General features: G+C 38.6%; 1 protein-coding gene and 1 long non-coding RNA gene across 11 annotated transcripts in view; both read left to right on the plus strand.

Moving 5' to 3' along the window:
* Window positions 1–11,904, plus strand: part of LOC132343180 (uncharacterized) — a 134,257-nt gene extending 122,353 nt beyond the window's left edge. The window contains exon 2 of the long non-coding RNA XR_009491887.1: window positions 7,755–11,904. This is a non-coding gene — a long non-coding RNA (uncharacterized lncRNA). The remainder of the gene's footprint in view (window positions 1–7,754) is intronic.
* Window positions 1–20,239, plus strand: part of PDE4D (phosphodiesterase 4D) — a 1,605,399-nt gene that overhangs the window by 1,110,341 nt on the left and 474,819 nt on the right. The window lies entirely within an intron of this gene.

Below are 20,239 nucleotides of genomic sequence, written 5' to 3' on the forward strand. Positions count from 1 at the left end.
TTAACACATTACAATTAATTGTTTGGGATTAACATTATACACAGCTATATATAAGATAGATAAATAAGAACCTACTGTAGAGCACAGAGAGGTATATTCTATATCTTTTAATAACCTATAATGGAAAATAATCTGAAAAATAATATATATATGTATGTATGCATGTATATATATGCATATATTGAGTTGTATATATAAATAATCACATACTTTTCAGTTATATGTTGTTTTATATATGTGTATATATACACACACACACACACACATATATATAAAACTGAATCACTTTGCTGTGTACTTGAAACTAATAATGCATTGTAAATTAACTATATATTAGTTGCCCATTCATGTCTGACTCTTTGCAACCCCATGGACTGTAGCTCTCCAGGCTCCTCTGATGACCCAGAGGGATGGTACAGGGAGGGAGGTGGGAGGGGGGGTTCATCAGGGAGGGAGGTGGGAGGAGGGTTCAAGACGGGGAACACGTGTACATCCGTGGCGGATTCATGTTGATGTATGGCAAAACCAATACAATATTGTAAAGTAATTAACTTCCAATTAAAATAAATAAGTTTATATTAAAAAAAAAAGAAGAATACTGAAGTGGGTTGCCATTCCCTTCTCCAGGGAATCTTCCCAACCCAGGGATCAAACCTGGGTCTTCTGCATAGAAGATTCTTTATTGCCTGAACTACCAGGGAAATTAAATATACTTCAATTTAAAAATGTTTTAAAAATTGAACATACTACTAATTCAATCTTATTGGTATTATTTTACACTAGGTATCAGTAGTCTACCCCTTATAATAACATACACATTGCAATTTAAATTATATAGGAACTGCCCCCCTTTGTGGAAACAGTGACAGACTTTATTTTTTGGGGCTCCAAAATCATTCCAGATGGTGACTGCAGCCATGAAATTAAAAGATGCTTGCTCCTTGGAAGAAAAGTTATGAGCAACCTAGACAGCTTATTAAAAAACAGAGACATTACTTTGCCAACAAAGGTCTGTCTAGTCAAAGCTATGGTTTTTCCAGTAGTCATGTATGAATATGAGAGTTGGACTATAAAGAAAGCTGAACACCGAAGAATTGATGCTTTTGAACTGTGGTGTTGGAGAAGACTCTTGAGAGTCCCTTGGACTGCAAGGAGATCCAACCACTCTATCGTAAAGGAAATCAGTCCTGAATATTCATTGGAAGGACTGATGCTGAAGCTGAAACTTCAATACTTTGGCCACCTAATGTGAAGAACTGACTCATTGGAACAGACTGTGATGCTGGGAAAGATTGAAGGCAGGAGGAGAAGGGGACAACAGAGGATGAGATGGCTGGATGGCATCACTGACTCAATGGAGATGAGTTTGAGTAAACTCTGGGAGTTGGTGATGGACAGGGAAGCCTGGCGTGCTGCAGTCTATGGGGTCACAAAGAGTCAGACACAACTGAGCGACTGAACCAAACTGTACTGGCCCCCTCTACTTATCTTTAAAATTCTTAGTCAAGGCCAGCTTTTATGGCAGAAAAGAATTAAGAATGAATATGATACCTAGAATACATTCTGGTTTATCTGTAAATTCTAAGCCAAGCTGTATATGTGAACTGTCAAAGGAACAGTTACAGTGTTGCTCCATTTTTTTATTCAGCAGAACTGACTCCTGTTATCCCACTTGGATTGACATGTTGAGTGATGAGAAACTTGGCAAATCTCCTTGCTCATTTTCCTCTAACAGCTTACTTTAGGGCATCCTTGTTGGTTGGCACCTTCCTTTCAGCCTGACCATTTCCTTGAGGGTGACAAAGAGTGATGATGGCAGGATGGATGAGCTCTAGCTTCACAGATTTCTTCAACACATATGAGATAAATGCAGATCCATTGTCAGGAATAATAACATCTGGAAATCTGGACATTGAAAAGCCCTAGTATAGAGGTATTTTGTTGAAACAGGGTTATTTGGGGAAGGTAGTAGCAACAAGCACAAATTTCTTATCCTTGCAAAGTAAATAGGAATTCTGACCAAAGCTTCTTGACCATTTTCCATGGGAAGGAAAGATGTCATTTGTGGATTATATAGAGTGGTCTGGCATTGACTACAGTCTTCTAAATATTACAATTAATTACAGACTGTAGATAAAATTCTTAGTGTGTAAATCTTCACTCCACAATTCCTGGGTCAATTGGATGTATTATTGTATTATTTGCAATAATATGATGATAAATAAAGAAGACTGAGCACCAAAAAATTTATGGTTTTTAACTGTAGTGTTGGAGAAGACTCTCGAGAGTCCCTTGGACTGCAAGGAGATCAAACCAGTCAATACTAAAGAAGTCAACCCTGAATATTCATTGGAAGGACTGATGCTGAAGCTCCAATCCTTTGGCCACCTGATGTGAAGAGTTGACTTGTTAGAAAAGACTCTGATGCTGGGAAAGATTGAAAGCAGGAGGAGAAGGGGACGACAGAGGACGAGATGGTTGGATGGCATCTCTAATTCAATGGAAATGAGTTTGAGCAAGCTCCCAGAGATGGTGAAGGACAGGGAAGCCTGGCATGCTGTAGTCCATGGGATCAAAAGAGTCAGACACAACTGAGCTATTGAACAAGAACAGCAACATATGATGATGGTTTAGTCGGTCACATCTGACTCTTGCCCATGGACTGTAGCTGCCCACAGGATTTTGCAGGCAAGAATACTGGAGTAGGTTGCCATTTTCTTTCCCAGGGGATCTTCCCAGCCCAGGGATCAAACCCAGTCAACTGTATTGCAAGCAGTCTCCTACATTGCAGGCAGATCCTTTATCGACTGAGACACCAGGGAAACCCATTAGATATAATCAGTGTATAAATCTTCTTTCCAAAATTCCTGGGTGAATTGCATATATTATTTGCAATAATATTATGATGAATTATATGATGTCTCTCCTCTGGTCACTGGAAATCTAGGAGCAAAGCTTGAATTAGAAACTGAGGGTCTGAACTGTATATTTGGGATGTATTAGCATAGTTACAGCTATGAGAGTAAGTTGACTGCCTGAGCTAGTTCATGTAAGGAAACAAAAGATTTTCTTGAAAATATCCTCACTAAAGCTGAAGAACAAGAGCTAGAGTAGACACAGATATGAATTCAAAGTGCACATCCCCACAAATAATGAAACCAAAGAACCACGTTTCATACTACCAGGAAGCATGGGTTGATTATAAGGAAGTACTTTCAAACCGTAAGAACTAACAGTGAAATGACGAATGTTCTGAAGCAATAAACTCCAAATGATTGTCGAGTAATCACTTATCAGGGAAAGTTGTAACATGGGGTCTATTTATATTTCAGATTAAAAACTATATCCAGTTGTGCATAAGGAGCACTTCAAAGTGAAGTCAGTTGCCTGTTGTTTCACAGATTTCTTTGATCAGGTTAATGACTTTGAACTGGTAACCAGTTGTTAACAGTGCCAGGAATGGTCAGAATCTTTACAGCATTTTCTTTGTGTTGAATAAAACTAAAATTTTGCCATTTGGACTATCTTGAGACCACTTTTGGGCTAATTTTGTACTTTGAACTAACTTGGCCCCTAATCACTATAAGAAATACAGTTTATTCTGTACATAAACTGTCTTCTAGATCATGGTTTATTTCTTTTTTTCTTACTTTTAATTTTTTTCCTGAGAAAATGGAGTGATTCAAACTGGATATAATTAAATAAAAAATCACGTATGTAGCCTTTTTTAAAAAAAGAATCTTTAAGAATCTAAGTGCAGTATAGAGAAACAAAAACCTAGCTTTCTTTGACAAGAAAATCTACATTCTTGTTGCTAGAGTTGACTTACCCTTGTTTACAGTGTCTAGTGTGTATGTTGGGGCTGAGAGAGGCTTGAATGTTGAGTAAGAAACAATTCTCTTACCATCTGCTTCTACTCTTTATTTTTCCATGCATGTTCAAAGCATTTCTAAGCAGTTGTTTTTTTTTTTTTTTTTAAGCTGCCAAAAAGTAGTACTCAGTCTCCAGCAACATTTTAGTTATTTGTGAAATATTAGCACCTTAATTAGGCCTGGGATGGCTGGCCAGCAGTTTCCAGAGGCCATTGTAGGTCGACATTGGTGTGACAGCATGAAACTGGTTTACAGTCTTAATTTTAAAGCATACTGGAAGGCAAGTTTTATGAATTGTGTTGAGAGATTTATGTGGCCTGTCAAAACAATTTATAAAATTCCTATTTTGAAGGGGAAATTAAAAGTCAAGGTGATGGGGAGGTTATGTTCATGCATTTGCAAGAGATGAACGACGTAGATAGGGTGCCTTTGAAAGCTAATGAGAAAGCTGCTTGTCAGGCAAGCTGTTCAAGAGCAATGTCAGCAAAGTGAAATGGGTTGTTGCCTTTGGGGAAATGATTCAGTGTCTGAAAACGATAAAAAACATCTTGATTTAGGAGCTGGGTTGACTGTGGCACATCTCTGTCCTGACTTTTTGGCTTTCCCTTCCTTCCTGTTTCCAGTACAAAATCAGCTTTTGCTTATGAAAGGTGCTATGCAAACTAGCCTTCCACTCATGTATGTCCTCTGGATGGTTAAAAATAATGAGATCGACGGTAGACACTTCAGTAAACTGGCGTATTTACCTTAAATTTGTGTTTACCTGCTCTTTGTAGTTTAACTGGCTAACCGCCAACAAAGTCTGCTTAATTTGAGCCTTTATAAAGTGTTGTACTTTCAAACAATAGTATGCAAAATGAAAAGAATATGCAGTTTCTCTTTGCAGGAAAAAAAATCCTTTCTCTTTTCTTTCCCTGTGTTTTTCTCATCTGCCTGCTGCCTGACCTGGTTCTGGCAGAGGCATTTATGTCATATCTGTAGTTTATATATATACATGTATATGTATGTGTATATATGTGTGTGTGTGTGTATAAATATATATGTATTCCACCATTTTAATGTGGAATAAAGCAAGTTATAGTTTTTAAACTTTTTTTTTCATTAACACAAAAATAGAATCTGTTTTCTAAGCAAATGATCTCAACAGAGTAGCTACCTCTGGCAGCTTGGCTACTTGGTGATAGATGTGGGACTATCGTGTGCCATATATCATTTTAAAAAAAAGAAAAAGAGATAACACTGTCTGTGCTACTAGAGAAAGGCCACAGTTCAAGCTGAACCGCTTGTCACTTTATATTCTTCAGGCTTTTTAAACCGTCTACCTTTTGGACGCTGTGTTTCGTAGCTGTTGTCACTCTGCAGTTGGAAAGGGGAAAGGAGACAGTATAATTTGAGGGAGCATAGAGGGATATGAGTCTTCTGATGATCCTTAGGATTTACTGAAGCCTTTAAAGCTATTTGTGCTGCTTTGTGGTGCTTTGTGCCCCAGATCAGTTAATATTTCATCTTGACTCCATTTTTATGTTCTAAGTGAGAGGACATGTTTGAAAAATCATTCTTTTGACCTCCTTTCCCAGTTCACCCCCAAGTCTTCCAGCTTCTGGCCAACCCTATTAGCTTCTTTGATTTAATCTTCACAGTCCTTTCACTTGCTCAGGCAACACAAAATAAATGTTTTATGCCAAGATAGGCACATAGAACATCTTTTTAAATGGCAGTACAGGCTCCCCTGCAAAATATGAAACATGAAGTAATTTCTGTTTGACCTCTGATGAGCATGAGTATTAATACTGAGGTCAGTTCACAGTTGGCCCTTATTATGACTAGTTTTTTTTTTTTTTAAGTTATATTTCACTTAAGCAATGGAGCACCGTAGTCTGGACAAAGCATCTCTTTGTATATAGTATGATATCTGATATACTCTTGTAAAGCGCTGTCTCACCCCTTTAAATATACCACTATATCCTGGAAGTGAGATCAAGATTTCCGAATATCTGAACAAAGAAATACTGGAATGTAATTAAAACATTTTATGAAGAAAAGAAAGCATTTTATTTTACATTATTCAGACAAAACTAGCTCAAGGGCTAGCTAAGGCAAAATAAAGAAAATGAAGGTCTCCTAGGTCTAGAGATGCTAGAGTAATGATGCTAAATTTATCTCCTCTCAAGTTCACGAGAGTTTGCACTAAAGAGATTTTGCTATATACTCGGTAATAGTCAAAACTATTCATTCATTCGAATCACTGATGAAATTTGGTGGGGGGTGAGGGAAGTTGGTTTGTTTTGTTTGTTATTTTTACCAACTGCCAGCAACAGAATGATTTAGCAAGAAAATAGTGCCCTCTATGAGTGGGAGTGCAGAATGCATCTTATTAGGAAGAATCTGTGTGTTTTAAGAACAGAAAACAGCATGAGCAGTGGCTCAGGCCAATTAAAATAATACTTCTTATGATAGTTTTTGGTTTTTTTAATCAGTGATTTGTTGAATAAAAAGAAGAGACCTACTCTCCCTCTCTGTTCCTGATGTTTTGTTGAATTATCATGTTTTATTAAATTCAGACAAAATGATGTATCTCAGTCACCTCAAAGAATGACCTCTGACCAGCAGCACCTAAAAACAAGAGAACCCATACCTACTAGTGTGTGGTTCCTAAAGATAGAAAATAATAATAAAATTCACCAGAGGTACTTATTTAAAATGAAAATCCCACGTCTTGCCTCCAGAGACACTGATTCAACAGGCCTCAGTGGGTCTTGGCAATGTCATGATTTTTGCCAAGTGGCCCAGGTGATGGTGACACTGTGGGTTCAGAAAATGATGCATTTTGGACCTGCTGCCCTTGGCATTTCTCTCCTCTTTGTAAATAGAGCTCTTCTACTTCTCTCTCAAAAATTCTGTTTTTTCTTGGGACTCTTCTGCTGGTTTGGCTCCTGCCTGTCGAGGATCGAATAGGAAAATCATTTCTTCTGAAGGAACTGTTCCTTTGATTTTTGATAACTAAACGAGTGAACAGATTTCTTTACTTGGTAGGTCCTGTGCTTTCTACCACACATTCCAGAACTGTCCATCACTAGAGCAACACGGTCCTTATCGTCCCTGTGATCAGCATACTGTCCAGGGCGTCATACCTACATGCAACTGACACCTTGATGAAAACCACAGACACTTGCCATTTATGATTGCCGTGTAACTCTCCTTAAATGCATTTAGTCATTCCTTTTCCCTGCTGTAGGCTACATCTCATTCTGTATGTTAACTTTGATGTCATCTGTGTTAGTCATGCCCCACTTCTCCTGAAGCGGACTCTTCTGCTCGCATTATTAATAGAATGGTTCATTGTAAAGGAGGCTCATGACCTTATTGTCATGAAGAAAACTGAGCAAAGCCTTTGTTTCTCTTATAACCTACGAGTGTCAGGCATGTTTCTGTCCTCTCTCCTGATGCTGTTGGGAGGCATAACATTGTAGCTCTGATTAGTGGAGATGGAAATGTAACATCTAGAATCAAGGTCTTCTGGCTTAGAAGGATAGAAGCATGAATATAGGCATTTAAGAAAATCTGTTTAAGCACAGAGAGAGATGACAAATTAGTCTCTGCAGGATGGAGTCTATGATAATGGAAGTTGTTTTGAAAGCTGAAGAAATAATAGCCAAATTTTGCTTCACCTATTCACTTAAAAAACTAAGGAACACCTTTGCTCTTTTAACTTTCAGAACAGAGTTCAGCTTATACATGCACTCCTTGGGGCTTCGCGTGCTTTATTTCCTGGGTGGTTCGGCACTCTTAGATGCTTTGGGTGGTTTTACCCCCACCTCACTGCTTTGCCATGCATTCAAGCCTGCCCACTTTAATCCTTTTCTTTTTGTGTTTGTTTTTTAGGTAAGTAGTTTTGGTTTTCCTGTTCCTTAATGCTGAAAGAAAATGCACCTGCCTGATGTAGGACAAAGGGCCTATAAAGACACAAACCAAAAGATAAAAAATAATGTCAACGGTAAAGAATGACTCGCTACCTTACATCGGTAAGAATGTTCAGTGGCATTTAAACACGGCTCTATTTTATTTTTATTGGAGTATAATTGCTTTACAATGTTGTGTTCGTTTTTGCTGTACAAGAGTGTAAATCAGCTATAAGTATACATATATCCTCTCCCTCTGAACCTCCCTCCCACCCCCCATCCCACCCCTCCAGGTCACCGCAGAGCACAGAGCTAAGTTCCCTGCCCTACATAGCAGCTTCCCACTAGCTATCTTTTCATACATAGCTGTGTGATATACCCACTAGACTGATGGCTCGGATGGTAAAGAATCTACCTGCAAAGTGAGAGACCTGGGTTCAATACCTGGGTTGGGAAGATCCTCTGGAGGAGGGCATGGCAACCCACTCCAGTATTCTTGCCTGGAGACTCCCATGGACAGAGGAGCCTGCTGGACTGCAGTCCATGGGGTCACAAAGAGTTGGACACAACTGAGCGACTAACAGTTTCACTTTCTTCTTTATATATAAGGAAAGGGATTCGCACTGCAGGAAAACGGGGTGGAATGGTCACGGTGGGAGTAAGAAGATTATAAGGAATGTTCATGAAATATTTATTTATATCTGCTTATTGGGTAGATGGACAGCTGATGGTTCTGAGCCAGTCTGCCATTTCCCAGACTGAGAAATTAGTCACCTAAATGCAGCTTTTTAACATTTTCTGAAAATCCCAAATGGAAATGGATGTGAGAAATACTGAGGAGTTTTTGCCTGTGTACTTGTCAGTTTGTTTCTAAAATGGAAGTAAAAATAGGAAAAAAAATTGATTTCCATTTCTATAAGTATGAAGCTATATACTTAAATGCTTCAGTAACATATGATCATGAATATATATATATATATATTCATCTAGAAAAATCCTTAAAGGTTTTCATAATATGTATAATATGTATGATGAGAGAGAAATACCAGTTAATTCAAGCATTATTTATTTATTTTTGGCTCTATTTTATCTTTAGTTTTTATTGGAGTATAACTGCTTTACAGTGTTGTGTTAGACCCTGCTATACAATGAAGTGGATCAGCTATATGTACACATATATCCTATCCTCTCCCTCTTGGATCTCCCTCCCACCCACCCGACTCCTATCCCACCCATCTAGGTCATCACAGAGCATCGAGCTAAGTTCCTGTGCTATGCAGCTGCTTCCTGCTAGCTATCTATTTTACACATGGTAGTATTTATATGTCAATCCTAATTTCCCAATCCATCTCATCCCCCCACCCTTCTGTGTCCACATGTCCATTATCTATGTCTGAGTCTATATTCCTGCCCTGGAAATAGGGTCATTTGTACCATTTTTCTAGATTCCACATATATGCATTAATATATGATATTTGTTTTTCCCTTTCTGACTTCATTCTGTATGACAGATTCTAAGTCCATCCATATCTCTACAAATGACCCAATTTCATCCCTCTTATGACTGAGTAATATTCCATTGTATGCATGTACCACATCTTCTTTATCCATTCATCTGTCATTGGAAATTTAGGTTGTTTCTATGTCCTGATTATTGTAAATTGTGCTGCAGTGAACATTGGAGTACAATATGTCCTTTGGAATTATGATTTTCTCAGGGTATATGCCCAGTAGAAATTTGGATTGCTGGGTCACATGGTCCTTCTATTTTTATTTTTTTAAGGAACTTCCATTCTGTTCTCCACAGTGATTGTATCAATTTACATTCCCACCAACAGGGCAAGAAGTTTCCTTTTTCTCCACACTCTCTCCAGCATTTATTGTTTGTAGATTTTTTGATGATGGCCATTCTGACTGGTATGTGGTGATACCTCATTGTAGTTTTGATTTGCATTGTTCTAATAATTAATGATGTTGAGCATCTTTTCATGTGGCTCTTGGCCATCTGTGTGTTGTCTTTGGAGAAATGTGTGTTTAGGTCTTCTGCCCATGTTTTGATTGGGTTGTTTGTTTTTTTTTAATATTGAGCTGCATGAACTGTTTGTATATTTTGGAGATTGATCCTTTTTCTGTTGCATCATTTGTAAATATTTTTTCCCATTCTGAGGGTTGTCTTTTCATCTTGTTTATGGTTTCCTTCACTGTGCAAAAGCTTTTAAGTTTACTTAGGTCCCATTTGTTTATTTTTGTTTTTATTTTCATTACTGTAGAAGGTGGGTCAGAAAAGACCTTGCTTTAGTTTATGTCAGTGTTTTTCCTATATCAAACGATTTATTCCATGTATTGCGGGTATCTTCTATTTCTCTTTTTTACATATGCATCCCCCTGTACACATGGAAAACATAAATAAAATACAGTTGAATATTAGTACTTCAATGGCATTTTGTCAATACCTGCATCATTCTTTATTTGGATATGAATGTCAAGGTTTAAACATGTATGATTAATCCTATATGTTTATGAATGTCAAGGTTTAAACATGTATGATTAATCCTATATGTTCATTTCAATGTTGGTGCAGCCCTTTCAATATAACACATTACATTTAATGTAAATTGAAATTCTTTGTGCAATATAAGTGAATAAATAATTAATTGAAACACACTAACATTTAATATAAATACATAGCAGAGGTTCAGGTTTTAAAGACTGAGTGCTGCCAGTGACTAAATTATTTTCTCTATCGATTACCATGTTTACCTCATTGGGTTTTCTACCCTTCTAGAATATTACCTCTGACTCGTCTTCACTTAGTTTTTGTCTGTGTTCAATTCTGAACTCGTGTCCTACACCAAACCTTCTCAAGCACCACAACACATACTACAAGCCTAACCCGACCCTAACCCTCATGCCTGTTCTAAAATCAGCCTCCAGTAGAATCTCTGTGTGTTTGCTAGGGCTGACATAACAAAGCACCACAGGCTCAAGACGTAGTAGAATTTTATTTCCCCCTTGTTCTGGAGGTTAGAAATCTGAGATCAAGGTGTCAGCTGCCTTGATTTCTTCTGGAGGCTTTTTACTGATATATGGCCATGCTCTCCTTGTGTCTGCACGTGCTCTTCCCTCCTATGTGTCCCTCCTAATCTCTTCTTCTTAAAGGACACCAGTCATATTGGAGTAGGCCCCCTATGATTTTAACTTCATTCATTGCCTACGACAAGGCATTATCTCAAATACACCTACATTTCTGAGATGCAGAGAGTTAGGATTTCAACAAATGAATTTGAGCAGGACACAGTTTAGCCCATAACCATCCATAAAACAGTTTCTCAATTATATTCCTCATCGTTCTATGTAAATTAGTTCTGGATTCTCCAGTTAGAGCCCAAGTCTCAAAGACTGGTCTTCTTTTAAACTTTACTTTATTCATAGTACCTAGAGGACCAGGCACATACTATTAAATAATATTTAATCTTAAACATCAATTAATAATATTTTATTATTTTGAAATAGTATTAATTAATATTTATTGTTTGGAGATTTGGGGGAGAAAAGAGTAAGAGGACTGAGAGTCCTTTTGTCAATTCTTGCTGATCTTAGCTCCCTTATCTTGACAGAAAGAAACCAGTACCGTAGGTCTGGAGGTCAGGCATGCAGCATCTACTTCGTTCCTAAGAAGCCATCAGCATTCTGGTCGGCAGAGGCAATCTGGTGGAAGAAAATGCTGGTCTCTGCAAATAAGGGAAAGGGCACTGAACTCCGGCACATACATAACACAGAAGACATTTTTGGGCTTGTGGAGAATAATCACTTAATTAACAGTCTTCAGAACTAGAGACTGGTTTTTAGAGGGTCAGACTGTGAACACATTAATGGCCTCAAGGTGGTGAATTGAGTGAAATCATGTTTCAAGCTCTACAATCCTTTTTAGTTCTTTATTAGTAATTCTAAGCATATACACTCTAATTTACATGTAAGACAATTACCTCATTTATTTTCCAACACTAAAAAAAGTGGGTTCAGTTTGTTCAAAAAATTTCTCCAGTTTTTGTTTTATTCCATTTTCCATAATTTCTAAGGCCAGCATTCAAAAGTATTTTCAGTGCTTTAAAATAAAATCCTCCTAAATTCAAGTTATGCAAATGCTCATTTGATGCAGTTATAAACATGGCTCCACATTTCATAGAAAATACTAAGAAAATACAGAACCCTCCAAGTTTTGGCATAACCATGTTACTTTCTCTTTCCAGATGTGTTCCCTTGAGTGAGTTGTTAAGCCTCACATGAATCTGAGGTTCACCATCTCTAAATGGGAATAGAATACCTACTGTACTAGTTAGTTGCTAGTATTAAATTAAGATGTGCAAAGCAGTTAGCCCCGTCCTTGCACAGTAACTGAGTTTAACAAATGTTCCCTTCTTTTCTCCGATCCAAGTACTAACCACGCCTGACCCTGCTTAGCTTCTGAGATCATATGTGTTTGGATGAGTTCAGGGTGGTACGGCTGTAAACTGTTCCTTTCTTTTATTCCTCCTTAAAGTTGAATTTTGGAGAAGGCAATGGCACCCCACTCCAGTACTCTTGCCTGGAGAATCCCATGGACGGAGGAGCCTGGTAGGCTGCAGTCCATGGGGTTGCTAGAAGTCGTACACGACTAAGCGACTTCACTTTCACTTTTCACTTTCATGCACTGGAGAAAGAAATGGCAACCCACTCCAGTGTTCTTGCCTGGAGAATCCCAGGGATGGAGGAGCCTGGTAGGCTGCCATCTATGGGGTCGCACAGAGTCGGACACAGCTGAAGTGACTTAGCATAGCATAGCATAAGGTTGAATTTTACTCATTAGATTAACCATCTACATAGAAAAGAGAAATTTGCTAGATTTGATTGATTCACTCATTCTCTCATTTTACCAATGTTTAGGCATTAGAGTTCACTGTATTCTGCTTTCAAGCTAGATATTGGGTAAATTACAGTGAAAAGAAACAGAGTCTCAACTTTCACCAAGTGATGGGCATTAACTAAAAGGTCCAAAAATATATTCCAAATTAATGATAAGTGCTATTTAGTTCTGGAAGATTTTGTAACAGGGAGACCTGTCTTTTTTGAGGGTATGTGGAAGACATCAGGAAACGTATCACTTTGAATATAACATGTGAGCTGAGTTTGAATGTATATGGTTTCTGTGGGTGTATGTATGTGTGTTCCAGTAGGGTCATGGTGGTAGCAATATTGATACTGGTGGTGATGGAAAGGAGAAGCAGGAGGGGGAAGTATATAAAATATGCATATCCAGGGAGAAACATATATACAGTCCAGGCATGGAAAGCAGTATGGAGAGTATGTGTGCATGCGTGCACGCTGAGTTGCTTCAGTTGTGTCTGACTCTTTGTGACCCTATGAACTATAGTTCACCAGGCTCCTCTGTCCAGGGGATTCTCCAGGCAAGAATACTGGAGTGGGTTGCCATTTCTTCCTCCAGGGGGTCTTCCCAACCCACGGATTGAACCCATGTCTCTTGTGTTTCCTGCATTGGCAGGTGAGTTCTTTACCACTCAGGCATGTAGGAAGCCCATGGAGAGTATAGTTTCCCCCTTAAAAAGCCAGGGAGTCTGGGATGCTGAGAGCTAAGAGGAAGACAGCAACTTGAGAGGAGGGTAGGGACTAACTGAGGCAGAGCCTTATAAGCTCCATTAAGGAGGTTATTGTCTATCTGTGAACGATAGGAAACCAATAAAAGGCATTAGTGGGTTCGAAGGTGCGATCCATAACATAATGCAAATTTGTATTTTTAAAAGATTTGTTTTCTCCTGCTTTACCTTTTCAAAAAAAATAGAAATTCAGAGTATGTGTATATACAGCAGACACCCTGACGTTTCCCACGTTATGGGTGTTTTCATTGCATTAATTTTGCACATGGTCCCAGAATGACCTAAGATTCTTCAAGGTCCCAACATGTTCTATTCTCTGAATCAGTAACACTTAAAAAGGAATGTTGATTTAAACTTCCAATTATAGCTGCTAATTTGACCCAATTAGCAGAAAAATTTTCTGACAAACTCTTCCCTAATTTCACTGAGGAGTTGCTTGGTCTAGCAGAGGAAATTTCATACAATAGAATGACTATTATAGTTCCCTCAGAGCACCTTTACTGTCAGAGATAAACCCTTGGCCACCTGGTTTTAGTAGAAAGCTAATAAGGAATATGTGATTCCGGGAGGGGACAACCACCCCTCTTGATCCTGGGAACATTCTGTGAGCTAGGTTGGTACCAGTCATAAATTTTAATAATGAGAAACTTTTGCTTTGTTTCACTGGCAAGAAATCTTGGCAATTCTATATATGTAAATTTAACCTCATTTTCCATTTCTTCTTAAAGCTTTCTATGGCAACCATTTGAAACAAGAGGTTGGTGTAATCAGTAAAGATTCATATTGCGTGTAGGAAACTGGAAGATTCCCATATAATACATAAGTTTCACAACTAGCTCACATTTCAGTATGATGTGAATGAATGCATCTTCATCCTGTCATTCCAGCTGAGTCCCTCCTACAAATCCCAGTTTAAGTAAAACAGCATTTTATCCAATTTCCGAGAGGAGGCCCTCCGGTTAACCTTGAATTATGACGATGCCTACTGGATATGTAATACGTTTAATTGAATTTCGTGACTAACAAAAGGGTTTTAGTTACTACAACTTCATAAACAACTATTCATAAAGCCTATAGGAGTAAGGGATACAGATAGCTCCAAGTATGAAGTTTAAATAAACAGTGATGAAAGAAAATGCGTCTGTAGATTGCTGACAGTTGCCTTATGAAAAGTGATTGCCTCGATGTACTCATCCTGCTCCATTTGCTGCTGTTTGCTTATGGGGTACGGTTTAATAGTTACTAAATAAGCTAAAGAAAAAATGTTACTTCAAATTTTTGGTGCAAACCACACAAGTCAGCCTGATCCAGTTTAACTGAGAAAGCGGGGCTGAGATTACTGATTCACCTGAATTCCTTCCGGAACTGCCTCCACTGCTTCCTTTGTTTTTACTGTTCTGGCATCATATTAGCAATGATGGAATGCCAGAAAATAGAATGTTAATTCCACATACTAAAGATGCAGGTTTTTCTACTGTTAAATATAACATTATTGGAAAGCTTATATCCAAAGACATTTTCTTGGTGTACCAGTTCAGATTCCTCTTATTGGCTCTCCACCTCATAAGTAGGTTTCATGCTGGATATCGAGCTAAACAAGTCAAACACACACAAGTGAATTTATCCACGGTCAAAAAAAGTGTTTTTGGTTGTATATGCTGCATGTTTAAGAATAAAATGCATCTTGATAAAGATGACATCTTAAGATAACATCTTAACAAAGACTGAGTTTTGTGTATGTGAAAAAAAAAATGATGTGAATGTAGGATTGTATCATTTGACTCTCACAAAATTCCAGGATGCTCAGAAATGTTCTGATGTGCAGGAGGGGCTGTTTGGGAAGGTAGAGGAATAGCCTGCACTTTGTTTAATTGATGTCTGCCACCCAAACAAGAAACACCTGGGGTATCTTGGCACCATTTAGAGACACTAAGCTTGCCAGGGTAAATTACAGAATTCACAGAAATTGTTTTGTCAAGTGATGCAGTTGGACAGACAATGTGATGATACAATTGAGACAAAAGCAATTAGGGAAAGAGTTATGGAAATTACTTTAAAGTTGTTCTACTTGCTCTTCTCAGAAGTGTTTACTTGTTTATCTTTAGTAAAAGAACAGTTGACTATTAAAAATTGCTTAACCAGTGTGGTAATCTGCTCATTCTGAACAATGTTATGAATGCTAATTTTTTTTTTTTTTGGCCATGCCACGTGGCCTGTGGGATCTTAGTTCTCTAACCAGGGAGGAAACTTGTGCCCCCTGCAGTGGAAGCTGAAGTCTTAAGCACTGGATCACCAGAGAAGTTCAATGATTACCGTCTTATGATATTATCTCTTGTTACTTAACCTGACCTTCACAGTATAGCTAACCTCTTAATGATAGCTTACAGATACCAATCATAGGGCCAGTCTGTTTGTTAACAAATTACTAGTAACTTTTTCATTAAATTCCAAGCATTCAATCTCTTTTTCCATCAAGATCTCTTAAAATGCACAAGAAATAGGGACCTGATATGATCAGGAGGAGATTCTACTGGGAGCCTTTGGAAAGGATCACCACATTTCAGAAAAATCTGTCCAACTTACAAGGTGGCATATTCAAAGAAATTAAGAAATGTCTATTTTGGGAATGTCTAGTTTCCTCTGAGGCAAGGGTTGTTAAAGCCTACGCAGGTATACTAGTTTTGATAGAGCTGAAAAAGCAGGTAGATAACCAATTCAATAGAAAAAATACAAAGTTTGCTGTGTAAGTTGTTCAGGTTTTTATCATTTTGTGCTGTTCTTAGCTGAACTGAATGCAGGCAAAAGAGTCAAAACATTTTGGCTTAGTAGACAGCCAAAATGGTTTAGAGAGTGATTTCTAAATTACCAAATGACTCTTTTGTATATTATCCTTTAGGAAATAAAACTCTAAAAAGAATTAATGTTTTCATTTTTAATGTTATTTTATTTTTTCTTGATTATAAAACTATTGTAACCCTTTTGTGGGCTTCCCTGGTGGCTCAGAAGGTAAAGAATCTGCTTGCGATTCTTGCGAGAGATCCTGGGTCGGGAAGATCCCCCGTAGAAGGGAATGACTACCCACTCCAGTATTCTTGCCTGGAGAATTCCATGGACAGAGGAGCCTGGCAGGCTACAGTCCACGGGATCGAAAAGATTCGTATATGACTGAGCCACTTAACACTTTCACTTTTCATAATCCTTTTGTGAAACATCTGAGCATTGCAGAAATATAAGATTTAGAGAAAACCATGTTCACTACTTTCTATGCCCTTAGATAACTGTTTCTAAGACCTTCTTATGTATCACTAGACTTTTTGGATACATGTAAATATGTATATCATTTTTTACTGAAATGGAAGTTTGCTACATATTTTGAAACAAACTTGTTTAAATATAAAATGTCTGCCATATCTTCCACAAAGGAAAGAGAATAAAAATCATTGTATCTAGCATAAAGTTTGTATTGTATTTATCTATATTAATACATGTTACTCTATCTGTGAAATCATAAACTTCACAGATTCATATGAAGAACTTCATATGAAGAATAAAGCAGTTTATTCCCTAAGAGAAGCCCTAGGTAATTGAGAGTGTCCACAAAGTTTGGGTCATTTTGCACCTGATTTGCCTGAGAAAGCTTAACACCCTCCCTGTCTCACCTTGAGGATAAGTGGGTTCCTTCATGGTGGCCAAGTTCCCTGGCAGAGCTCATGGACCACAACACAGTCAGTGTGTAATAAGGAACAGGCTTCTAGTGTCTTAGTGATCAGTGGTAAAAACAGAGAGGCAGTGATCCCCCTGGCCCTGAATCAATCCTCTTTCTTGCTATCCCATTTTTAGGGCTGATGTAGAGAGGAAACTGGTCACTGAGGGTTCCGACATTCCTCTTGTTGCCAGATTATCTCAATTTAGATATCATGGCTTTAGAGGAGTTGTCTAGCAATGCTAGATGCCCAACCCTGGAGACCTAGGGAAGTATGAGAAGTCACAGTCCCTTCAGCCAGGAGAAGGTTAGGTACCAGTCTCATGGGATGCTGAGGGTGTGTGGGGGGATGGGAGGGAACTTCTCCAGATGAGAGAGGTGGGAAGCTGCCAACGGTTTGTTCATTGTCTAATTAACCCAGTGTGAATGATCAAGTTGTTTTTGGACCATATCACACATGATATTCTCCTAGTTAAATCATTATTCCTGGATAGGCTTGAATAGTAACAAAGCTGACATCTTGGCATCACTTCTTGGTTTAGTGACCTTTGTTTATTTTTGTAACACAGTTGGTTTCTGCAGTACCTTCCTCAGTGTAATTTGGTGTTATTTAATCCTGCCCATGTCTTCCACAAAGGCAAGAGAATAAAATCATCATTTTAACTACATAAAATTTACCTATTATATTTTTATATACAATATGCTATAATTTTATTAAAAGAATTTTACAATAAAGTGCTAGTCCATTTTCTTATGGATTTTTATATTTTATATTTCTTTCCAATTCATATCTATATATTTGTTGTTGCTGTTGTTCAGTCGCTAAGTCGTGTCAGACTCTTTACGACCCCATGGACTGCAACATACCAGGCTCCTCTGTTCTACATGGTCTCTCTGAGTTTGCTCAAATACATGTCCACTAAGTGATGCTATCAAATCATCTCATCCTCTGCCGCCTCCTTCTCCTTTTATCTTCCATCTTTCCCAGCATCAGGGTCTTTTCCAGGGAGTCAGCTCTTTGCATAAGATGGCCATAGTATTGGAGCTTCAGCTTCAGCATCAGTCCTCCAAAGAATATTTAGGGTTGATATCAGAGTTTTCCACCTTACTGTCCAAGGGACAGTATGAGTTTTCTGTTTAAGTTTTAAGTTTTCTGTTTTAAGTTTAAGTTTTCAAACCCTTAAGAGTTTTCTCCAGCACCACAATTTAAAAACATCAATTCTTCAGCACTCAGCCTTCTTTATGGTCCAGCTTTGACATCCATACATGACTACTGGAAAAACCGTAACTTTGACTACACAGACCTTTGTCTGTAAAGTGATGTCTCCACTTTTTAATATGCTCTATAGATTTGTCATATCTTTCCTTCCAAGAAGCACACATCTTTTAATTTCATGGCTACAGTCATAGTTGGTAGTGATTTTGGAGCCCAAGAAAAAAATCTGTCACTACTTCCACTTTTTCCCCTTCTGTTTGCCATAAAGTAATGGGACTGGATGCCATGATCTTCATTTTTTGAATGTCAAGTTTCAATCCACTTTTTCACTCTCCTCTTTCACCTTCATCAAGAGGCTCTTTAGTTCCTCTTCACGTTTTGCCGTTAGAGTAGTATTGTGTGCATATCTGAGGTTGTTGATATTTCTCCCAGTAAACTCAATTCCAGCTTGTGTTTCATCAGGCCCATCATTTCCCATAATGTACTCTACACATAAGTTAAGTAAGCAAGGTGACAATATACATCCTTGTCATACTCCTTTCCCGATTTTGAACCATTCAGTTATTTCATATTTAGTTTCAACTGCTGCCTCTTGGGAAAGCACATATATAATTTTAGTCCGTATTTTTTTTCTCTTATATTCATTTTCTAAATTCTTTTCTATGTTATTTCCACATGGTCATCATTTTTTTTCCCATTTAAGGTCTTCTTTATTCAAGCATTGAATATTATATCTTAAGGTAGCTCTGATTGTTAGAAAGTCTCCCTTATACTGATTTGAAGTTTGCCTGATGGTAAATGAGCTCTTGTTCTAGATTTGTGGCTTAGAGGAATCAGTGGCTGGGTTCACATGGTCTGGGGACTCTGAAATGGTGCATAAAATTTTGTCCTAATGTGCAGTGTACTGCCAAGTGTGTCCTTAGCTACATCAGTGGGTTGGGGATAGATGAATAGTTAAAAACCACACAGGACTGAGTCAGCTCTCCTTCCACAGCTGAAAGAGTCAAGTAGACTGAATACATTAAGTGGTGCCTAATAAAAGCTGTAAAGTTAATTAGACTTTTAGACTACTTGAACTTAGTAGCTACGTTTGGTGGGGTTTTAGTGTCATGGGATCATCTGACCTAGCTGCTGCTGCTAAGTCACTTCAGTCGTGTCCGACTCTGTGCGACCCCATAGACAGCAGCCCACCAGGCTCCCCTGTCCCTGGGATTCTCCAGGCAAGAACACTGGAGTGGGTTGCCATTTCCTTCTCCAATGCATGAAAGGGAAAAGTGAAAGTGAAGTCGCTCCGTCGTGTCCGACCCTCAGCGATCCCATGGACTGCAGCCTTCTAGGCTCCTCCGTCCATGGGATTTTCCAGGCAAGAGTACTGGAGTGGGGTGCCATTGCCTTCTCCACTGACCTAGCTGCTACTGCTGCTTCTGCTAAGTCACTTCAGTCATGTCCGACTCTATGTGACCCCATAGACAGCCCACCAGGCTCCCCCGTCCCTGGGATTCTCTAGGCAAGAACACTGGAGTGGGTTGCCATTTCCTTCTCCAATGCATGAAAGTGAAAAGTGATAGTGAAGTCACTCAGTTGTGTCCGACCCTCAGCGACCCCATGGACTGCAGCCTACCAGGCTCCTCCATCCATGGGATTCTCCAGGCAAGAGTACTGGAGTGGGGTGCCATTGCCTTCTCCGCTGACCTAGCTAAGCTCTTTCAAATTCCTGTTAGATTGAAACCTTGACTGTAGAGTAGTTTCACCTGGGTATCATTAAAGATACTGCTGCCTGCTCCCCACCAAGGACATATTTTATTCTATTAAATGGTTAGGATAGGAGTCAAGTCTGCAGCCTGAGATGAGAACCAGTGGATGTGGAGCCTGATTGAATAGAACATGAGATAGGTAAG

This window comes from Bos taurus, chromosome 20, assembly GCF_002263795.3.
Source record: "Bos taurus isolate L1 Dominette 01449 registration number 42190680 breed Hereford chromosome 20, ARS-UCD2.0, whole genome shotgun sequence".
Classification (NCBI taxonomy): domain Eukaryota; kingdom Metazoa; phylum Chordata; class Mammalia; order Artiodactyla; family Bovidae; genus Bos; species Bos taurus.